We start from the raw sequence: 10685 nt of genomic DNA on the forward strand, positions 1-10685 counted from the left end.
TTTGTTGTAAAGCTGGTTTGGTGGTGCTGAATTCTCTTAGCTTTTGCTTGTCTATAAAGTTTTAATTTCTCCATCGAATCTGAATGAGATCCTTGCTGGGTAGAGTAATCTTTGTTGTAGGTTTTTCCCTTTCCTCACTTTAAATATGTCCTGCCACTCCCGTCTTGCTTGCAGAGTTTCTGCTGAAAGATCAGCAGTTAACCTTATGGGGGTGCCCTTCTATTTTATTTGTTGCTTTTCCCTTGCTCCTTTTAATATTTTTTCTTTGTATTTAATTTTTGATACTTTGATTGATATGTGTCTTGGTGTGTTTCTCCTTGGATTTATCTTGTATGGGACTCTCTGTGCTTCCTGGATTTGATTCACTATTTCCTTTCCCATGTTAGGGAATTTTTTGACTATAATCTCTTCAAATATTTTCTCAGACCCCTTCTTTTTCTCTTCTTCTTCTGGGACCCCTATAATTCGAATGTTGGTGTGTTTAATGTTGTCCCAGAGGTCGCTGAGATTGTCCTCAATTCTTTTCATTCTTTTTTCTTTATTCTCTCTGCAGTGGTTATTTCCATTATTTTATCTTCCAGGTCACTTATCCGTTCTTCTGCCTCAGTTGTTCTACTGTTGATTCCTTCTAGAGAATTTTTAATTTCATTTATTGTGTTGTTCATCATTGTTTGTTTGCTCTTTAGTTCTTCTAGGTCCTTGTTAAACGTTTCTTGCACTTTCTCCATTCTATTTCCAAGATTTTGGATCATCTTTACTATTATTACTATGAATTCTTTTTCGAGTAGACTGCCTATTTCCATTTGTTTGGTCTGGTGGGTTTTTACCTTGCTCCTTCATCTGCTGTGTGTTTCTCTGCCTTCTCATTTTTCTTAACTTACTGTGTTTGGGGTCTCCTTTTCACAGCCTGAAAGTTCATAGTTCCTGTCAGTTGTTCTACTGTTGATTCCTTCTAGAGAATTTTTAATTTCATTTATTGTGTTGTTCATCATTGTTTGTTTGCTCTTTAGTTCTTCTAGGTCCTTGTTAAACGTTTCTTGCACTTTCTCCATTCTATTTCCAAGATTTTGGATCATCTTTACTATTATTACTATGAATTCTTTTTCGAGTAGACTGCCTATTTCCATTTGTTTGGTCTGGTGGGTTTTTACCTTGCTCCTTCATCTGCTGTGTGTTTCTCTGCCTTCTCATTTTTCTTAACTTACTGTGTTTGGGGTCTCCTTTTCACAGCCTGAAAGTTCATAGTTCCTGTTGTTTTTGGTGTCTTCCCCCAGTGGGTAAGTTTGGTTCAGTGGGTTGTGTAGGCTTCCTTGTAGAGGGGACTAGTGCCTGTGTTCTGGTGGATGAGGCTGGATCTTGTCTTTTTGGGCAAGACCGCATCTGGGTGTGTGTTTTGAGGTGTCTGTGAACCTATTATGATTTTAGGTAACCTCTCTGCTAATGGGTGGGGTTGTGTTCCTGTCTTGCTAGCTGTTTGGCATGGGATGTCCAGCACTGTAGCTTGCTGGTCGTTGATTGGAGCTGGGTCTTAGTGTTGAGATGGAGTTCTCTGGGAGACATATTGCTGATTGATATTACGTGGGGTCGGGAGGTCTCTGGTGGTCCAGTGTCCTTAACTTGTCTCTCCCACCTCAGAAGCAGGCCTGACACCCGGCCAAAGCAGCAAGACAGCTCAGAAGAAAAGGGAGGAAAAAAGAAAGAAAGAAAGAGAAAAATAAAATAAAAAGAAATAAAGGTATTAAAATAAAATATTTTAAAAATTATTTAAAAATTAATAATTAAAAAGCAATTTTAAAAAGAAGAGCACCGGGGCTTCCCTGGTGGCGCAGTGGTTGTGCGCCCGCCTGCCGATGCAGGGGAACCAGGTTCGCACCCTGGTCTGGGGGGATCCCACGTGCCGCGGAGCGGCTGGGCCCGTGGACCATGGCCGCTGGGCCTGCGCGTCCGGAGCCTGTGCTCCGGGATCCCAGGTGCCGCGGAGCGGCTGGGCCCGTGAGCCATGGCCGCTGGGCCTGCGCGTCCGGAGCCTGTGCTCCGCGACGCGAGAGGCCGCAGCAGAGGGAGTCCCGCATACCACAAAAAAAAAAAAAAAAAAAGAAGAAGAGCACCACCAAACCAAAATACTAATCCAGCAATGATATCAAGTGTTAAAAACTATATTAAAAAAAAAATCGGATAGAACCCTAGGACAAATGGTAAAAGCAAAGCTATACAGACAAAATCACAGAAAGAAGCATACACATACACTCTCACAAAAAGAGAAAAATGAAAAAAATATATATATCTCTATATATTTTAAAAAATGGAAGAGAGCAACCAAAGCAATAAACAAACCTACCAATGGTAATAAACTCTAAATATGAAACTAAGATAAACATAAAACCAGAAACCAGTCAGTTGCATACTGCAAAGCCCAAGTCTACAGTTGCTCCCAAAGTCCACCGCCTCAGTTTTGGGATGATTCCTTTTCTATTCAAGTATTCCACAGATGCAGGGTACAGCAAGTTGATTGTGGAGATTTAATCAGCTGCTCCTGAGGCTTCTGGGAGAAATTTCCCTTTCTCTTCTTTGCACAGCTCCTGGGGTTCAGCTTTGGATTGGCCCCGCCTCCGCGTGTAGGTCGCCTGAGGGCGTCTGTTTCCGCCCAGACAGGACCGGGTTAAAGTAGAGCTGATTAGGGTGCTCTGGCTCACTCCGACCAGGGGGAAGGAGGGGTACTGAATGTGGGGCAAGCCTGTGGCAGTGGCAGAGGCCAGCGTGATGTTGCAACTGCGTGTGGTGTGCCGTGTGTTCTCCTGGGGATGTTGCCTCTTGATCACGGGACACTGGCAGTGGCGGGCTGCACAGGCTCCCAGGAGGGGAGGTGTGGATAGTGACCTGTTCTCGCACACAGGCTTCTTGGTGGCTGCAGCAGCAGCCTTAGAGTTTCATGCCCATCTCTTGTGTCCGCACTGATAGCCGTGGCTCGCGCCCATCTCTGGAGCCTGTTTAGGCAGTGCTCTGAATCCCGTCTCCTAGTGCACCCCAAAACAATGGTCTCTTGCCTCTTAGGCAGGTCCAGACTTTTTCCCGGACTCCCTGCAGGCTAGCTGTGGTGCACTAGCCCTCTTCAGGCTGTGTTCACACAGCCAACACCAGTCTTCTCCCTGGGATCTGACCTCCAAAGCCGGAGCTTCAGCTCCCAGCCCCCACCCATCCCGGCGGGTGAGCAACAAGCCTCTCGGGCTGGTGAGTGCTGGTCGGCAGTAATCCTCCATGCGGGAATCTCTCCGCTTTGCCCTCCGCATCCCTGTTGCTGCTCTCTCCTCCGTGGCTCCGAAGCTTTCCCACTGCCCACCCCCTGTCTCCACCAGTGAAGGGGCTTCCTAGTGTGTGGAAACTTTTCCTCCTTCACAGCTCCCTCCCCAAGGTTCAGGTCCCAACCCTATTCTTCTGTCTCTGTTTTTTCTTTTTTCGTTTGCCCTACCCAAGTACGTGGGGAGTTTCTTGCCTTTTAGGAAGTCTGAGGTCTTCTGCCAGTGTTCAGCAGGTGTTCTGTAGGAGTTGTTCCACGTGTAGATGTATTTCTGATGTTTTTGTGGGGAGGAAGGTGATCTCCACATCTTACTCTTCCATCATCTTGAAGCTCCCCTCTAGTTTAATAGCATTTTGTTGAGAATTTTTGTGTCTATATCATAAAAGATAATGATCTGTAGTTTCTTCTGATGTTTTTATCTGGTTTTGATGTCAGAGAAATTCTAGCCTCAAAGAATGAATTAATAAATGCTCCCTCCTCTTCTACTTTTTAGAAGAGTTTGTGAAGCATTGGTATTGATTTTTTAAATTTTTTATTGGAGTATAGTTGCTTTACAATGTTGTGTTAGTTTCAGGTGTACAGCAAGGTGAATCAGTTATAAATATACATATATCCACTCTTTTTTAACCCTTTTTTAGATTCTTTCCCCATATAGGCCATTACAGAGTACTGAGTAGAGTTTTCTGTCCTATACAGTAGGTCCTTATTAGTTATCTATTTTATATATAGTAGTGTGTATATGTCAATCCCAATCTCCCAATTTGTCCCTCTCCCCCTTTTCCCCTGGTAACCATAAGTTTGTTTTCTACATCTATAACTCTATTTCTGTTCTGTAGGTAAGTTCACTTGTACCCTTTTATTAGATTCCACATATAAGTGATATCATACGATATTTGTCTTTTTCTGTCTGACTTACTTCACTCAGTATGACAAACTCTAGGTCCATCCATGTTGCTGCAAACGACATTATTTCATTCTTTTTTTATGGCTAATATTCGATTATATATGTGTACCACATCTTTTATTCCTCTGTCAATGGACATTTAGGTACTTCCATGTCCTGACTGTTGTAAATAGTGTTGTAATGAACATTGGGGTGCCTGTATCTTTTCGATTTATGGTTTTCTCGGGATATATGCCAGGAGTGGGATTGCTGGATCATATGGTAGCTCTATTTTTAGTTTTTTAAGGAACCTCCATACTGGAGAAATGTCTATTTAGGTCTTCCACACATCTTTTGATTGTGTTGTTTGGTTTTTTTGATATTGAGCTGCATGAGCTGTTTGTATATTTGGGAGATTAATCACTTGTCAGTTGCTTTGTTTGCAAATATTTTCTCCCATTCTGAGGGTTGTCTTTTCACCTTGTTTATGGTTTCCTTTGCTGTGCAAAAGCTTTTAAGTTTCACTGGGTCCCATTTGTTTATTTTTGTTTTTATTTTCATTACTCTAGGTGATGGATCGAAAAAGATCTTTCTGTGATTTATGTCAGAGTGTGTTCTGCCTATATTTTCCTCTAAGAGCTTTATAGTAGCCAGCCTTACATTTAGGTCTTTAATCCATTTTGAGGTTATTTTTGTGTATGGCATTAGGGAGTGTTCTAATTTCATTCTTTTACATGTAGCTGTCCAGTTTTCCCAGCACCACTTATTGAAGAGACTGTCTTCTCTCTATTGTATATTCTTGCCTCATTTGTCATAGATTAGGTGACCATAGGTGTGTGGGTTTATCTCTGGACTTTCTATCCTGTTTCATTGATCTATATTTCTGTTTTTGTGCCAATACCATGTTTGGATGACTGTAGCTTTGTAGTATAGTCTGAAGTCAGGGAGCCTGATTCCTCTATCTCTGTTTTTCTTTCACAAGATTGCTTTGGCTATTTGTGGTCTTTTGTGTTTCCATACAAATTAAAAAATTTTTGTTCTAATTCTGTGAAAAATGTCATTGGTAATTTGATAGGGGATGCATTAAATCTGTAGATTGTTTGGGTAGTATGGTCATTTTCACAATGTTGATTCTTCCAATCCAAGAACATGGTATATATCTCCATATGTTTGTGTCATCTTTTATATTTCTTTCATCAGTATCTTATAGTTTTCTGAGTACAGGTCTTGATTTTTATGTCTGATAGAATTTACCATTGAAGCCTTTGGAGCCTGGACATTTATTAGTGGGAAGTTTCTAGTAATGCAATCTCTTTATTTGTTGTAGATCTATTCATATTTTGTATATCTTCTTGAGTCAATTTTAAGAAATTGTTCATATAATGGAAAAGAAAAAAATTTAAATATATTATGTACCACACAATGAAATAACAAAATAGTTGAACAAAACAATACTGTTTTATATCTGATATTTCATATTTTGATATTTGGTTCTAGTTTAGTCATCGGTATAAATTTTTTTTATTGGTTTAAATTAAATATTTCTAATAAAAATGTGATTTTTTAGTTTTCAAAAAGAAAAAAGAAGTTGTTCAGTCCATCTACATTATCCCATTTGTTGGTGTAGCTGTTCTTGGTTTCCCTTATAATCCTTTTTATTTCCTTCGGGTTGGTAGTGATGACTTTGCTTTCATTCCTGAGTTTAGTAATTTGAATTTTCTCCCTTTGTTTTTCTTGGTCAGTCTAGCTAAATCACATTGATTCTTTAGGGTTATCAATAAGAGTTTAAAGTCATTCTTTCCCAATTCTTCAGGTTATTTTCTCCTATCTGATGTTGGGCTAATAATTTCATAACAGGTTATTCAGTGAATTAGTTGCTTCATGGGGAATGCATCTGGGATTTTCCCTTAAGAATATGATGAATATTATGCATCCATAAATTCTTTTTTTAAGTGTTTTAACGAGAAATGCATTGTACATTTAACGTAGTGTCATCATTACCCTTATTTCTATAGTGATGCAATTTTGGTTCTTCTTTCATCCTTTCAATGGGAAGAGAAAATGCATCTGTGGTCCCCCCTCTTAAGTTGGGAGGGAAGTCAGTGCTGTCATTCCAACACACTGTGGTGTCATTTAAAAGGTTTGCTGCACGGAGTTCCTCTTCTCATTTTAGGCTGCATTACTTGGTTCTCACAAGGTTCCTGTGGCTACATGTATAGATTCCATTCATGTATATGCAAAGGAATCATGGAGTCCTGATGTCACAAAGTCAAATGAAGAAATCCTAGGGCCTCTCAGTTCATAAACCTTTAAGGACTCTATCAGTACCTTAGAGGCAATTATCATTCAGTAGAGACTATTTTTTCTTATATCCAGTCCCTGGAAATCTTGCATCCCATAAGTGTGCTTCAGGACCACCACCCTTCACGGTTTGCCAGATCCATGCCCTGCCTTCAGGGATGTCTGAAATCCTGAACTCTCTCCCTCAATCCCTCACCAGACCCCCAGGCTGGAGCACTCACTCTTATGGATGGCCCTGACTCTTCGGACAACCCATGAGATTGGCAGAAAACAAAGAGCAATTTCGAGAAGAAAGCCCACCCTATTTGAAAAGGCAAGGGCAAGAGAGGAATGGTGAAGCAGCCTGGGAAGGAGGGTCTTGAGAAATTTGTATGAGCCTTTCACATCATGGTAAAGAGACAAGCATAGTCACCAGGTGCTGAATTTGCCCACAGGGCTAAGACCTATATTTTTAGTGGGTTGGGTGGAACAGATGGATAGGGAGACAACTCTTGCAGTCATACTGACCCATTCAATATGGCTGGCAACATTAATGAAACATAAGAATATGGCATGTTTCCATTTATCCTTGAGCAATTTGGGCCAGATCATCATTCTGATTTATAGCTGTTTTCTGTAAGTACCCACCCTGGGAAGAAGGAGAGTTTGCTTTCAGCTGGAAAAAGAGTGGGCTTGCCTGTCTCCCACCCTCACAACTCAGTCCCCAGGATTTCATGGCCAAGTGCCCAGTGTGGCTATGCTGGGAACCAACCAAGGTCTGGATCTGGCCAGCTTATGAGGTGTCTCTTTCCATATATTCCTGCCCTAAAAACATGTCTCACCTCTCCTCACCTCACCTAACTGAGCTGCAGAGTCCAGGGGTTATGATTCTGTGCATGCAGAGTTAACCAGCACCATCCTGCAGAGCTGGAAGCTCCACAGGGCAAAGGAGAACTGAGGAAGAGAGGACACTTGGAACCCTTTCTGTCCACAGACCTGCAGGCCAGGGATGCCCATGGCTGCAGCTTCCACACCTTTGGACCATTGTGCTATAATGAATCTTGCAGCCCTAGGAAGTTTTCACTAGCTCTAGGCCTCAGGATTCTGGCCTTTTCTGCTTTCACTTCCTTGCCCCAGGTAAACCCTTGCAGAGACTTTCCCATAATCCAGACCAGAGTGTGCAGTCATATTCCTGGGGTCAGTGACTAGTGTTCCATACTTAGACCCAAATGCAAGCTTCTATTTGGTGAAAGCAGTCCCTTAAAGAGCTAGGGCCTTTGAAAACCATTAGCTTTCCCTTCTCATTTCTTCTACAACCATCCACCCACACTCCTTGGTGGCACTCATTTCACAAGAAACTTTGTTCTATCATCTTGACACATAGCATGTTACCTTGGACATTCCTTAGGTAAAAACTCTAAAATTTGCTAAAAAGAGCACAAGGATACATGTGCATTTCAATCTCCTAGAGAAACTCTGAACTTATGGCTGTTAGAAGAAGAGCTAAGAGCTAATGGGCTAGAGGAACACTTTCTTTCATTTCTTCAAGCCCCAGTGGAAAACATGAGGTGTAACCAACAAACCAGGCATAATCATCATTGAGCACAAATGGATGTAAACACACTAGGGTAACATGCATTCATGTACCAAGTCTTATCCATTCACTTGTATTTCACGGTGGAGACAAAAGTGCTTAAATTCTCACTTCTTGAAAATCAAAGCCCCAGCAAGCATAGTAACAATCATGGCTGAAGTTGACAGGGATCAGTGCTGAGGTAGTCAGGTGAGGCGATCCAAAGCAATGTGAAATAGAATCGTGATAGCGCTCTTTCTTATTCCTGATTTCAGAGTAAATGCCCTAGCTTCTCCCCAGTGTCAAATAAAATGGTGATAGCATCTTTTCCTTTTCTCGATTCTAGAATGAATTCTTCTAACTTCTCCCCAACGTCAAATTGAAGGGTGACAACATCCTTTTCTATTTTCAATTTTAGAGTGAATGCTCCTAGCTTCTCCCAATGTCAAATAAAACAATGACAGCATTCTTTCCTATACCTGATATCTAGTTTCTCCCCTGTGTCTTATATGATGGTGATAGCACCCTTTCCCATTCCTGATTTTAGAGTGAATACCCTAGCTTCTCCCTAGTGTCACATAGAACTATGATAGCATCCTTTCCCATCCTGATTTTATAATAAATGCTCAAAACTCCTCCCCAATTATATTTCCTACAGGCTTTGTTGGTGGTGGTGGGGTTTTTTTGACACTCTGCATCAAGTAAGGAAATTTCCCTTCTGTTTCCACTTTACTAAGATTTTTAATCATGTGTTTATAATGACCATTATTAAATGTCTTCTCTATTGAAATGAGCTGTCTCTCTTTTATTCTATTAATGAGATTGTTACTCTAATAATAATTCTATTATTTATATCATTACACTCCCACAATAAAGAAAATGAGAGAGGAAATAAGTGTGTCATATATAGATAACCTGGGTTCTACACTGAAAATTCAGAAGAATCTAAAGACAAATTATTCTAGTTGTAGAAAAATTTAGCAAATTGACTGGATTGAAGATCAAATATAATCATATTGTACATATAAGCAACAAATATCTGGGACACAATTTTAAAAGATGACAGCATTTACCACACAACAAAAATATTCAAGTATTTAAGATAAACTAACAGGGACATCCCTGGTGGTGCAGGGGTTAAGAATCTGTCTGCCTATGCAGGGGACACAGGTTCGTGCCCTGGTCCAGGTAGATCCACATGCCATGGAGCAACTAAGCCCGTGCACCAAAACTACTAAGCCTGCACTCTACAGCCCGCGAGCCACAACTACTGAGCCTGCGTGCCACAACTACCGTAGCCCGCATGCCAAGAACCTGTGCTCTGCAAACAAGAGAAGCCACTGCAATGAGAAGCCCATGCACTGCAATGAAAAGTAGCCCCCACTTGCCGCAACTAGAGAAAGCCTGCACACAGCAACAAAGATTCAACACAGCCAAAAATAAATAAAATAAATAATTTTTTAAAAAAGATAAACAAAGGATAAGATAAATTTTAAATGGTGCGATACCCAATGTTCATGGATACAAAGGCTTAATGTTATAAATATAGTTATCTTCAAATCAATCTCTAGGTTTAATGAAACTCATTAAATTTTGATGAAAATTTTGATTTTAATCAAAATCCTGACATATTTGTAAATATACACTAAAAACTTGTGTTAAAATGTATAATTTATGTGGAAGGGTAAGGTCCAAGAAGAATATGGTAGATAAATTTTCCCTCAAGATACCAAAATTTATTACGATGCTATAGTACTTAAATTTCAGGGGTGCAGGAAATTAACTGAGAGCATCGGTTTACAATGTGGCTGACAGACTCTTGGTGCTCTGGCTGGCTGTCAGGCCTGAGCCTCTGAGGTGGGAGAGCCGAGCTCAGGACACTGGACCACCAGAGACCTCCCGACCCCACGTAATATCAATCAGCAATATGTCTCCCAGAGAACTCCATCTCAACACTAAGACCCAGCTCCAATCAACGACCAGCAAGCTACAGTGCTGGACATCCCATGCCAAACAGCTAGCAAGACAGGAACACAACCCCACCCATTAGCAGAGAGGTTACCTAAAATCATAATAGGTTCACAGACACCTCAAAACACACACCCAGATGCGGTCTTGCCCAAAAAGACAAGATCCAGCCTCATCCACCAGAACACAGGCACTAGTCCCCTCTACAAGGAAGCCTACACAACCCACTGAACCAAACTTACCCACTGGGGGAAGACACCAAAAACAACAGGAACTATGAACTTTCAGGCTGTGAAAAGGAGACCCCAAACACAGTAAGTTAAGAAAAATGAGAAGGCAGAGAAACACACAGCAGATGAAGGAGCAAGGTAAAAACCCACCAGACCAAACAAATGGAAATAGGCAGTCTACTCGAAAAAGAATTCATAGTAATAATAGTAAAGATGATCCAAAATCTTGGAAATAGAATGGAGAAAGTGCAAGAAACGTTTAACAAGGACCTAGAAGAACTAAAGAGCAAACAAACAATGATGAACAACACAATAAATGAAATTAAAAATTCTCTAGAAGGAATCAACAGTAGAACAACTGAGGCAGAAGAACGGATAAGTGACCTGGAAGATAAAATAATGGAAATAACCACTGCAGAGAGAATAAAGAAAAAAGAATGAAAAGAATTGAGGACA

Source organism: Physeter macrocephalus, chromosome 2, assembly GCF_002837175.3.
Source record: "Physeter macrocephalus isolate SW-GA chromosome 2, ASM283717v5, whole genome shotgun sequence".
Lineage (NCBI taxonomy): Eukaryota > Metazoa > Chordata > Mammalia > Artiodactyla > Physeteridae > Physeter > Physeter macrocephalus.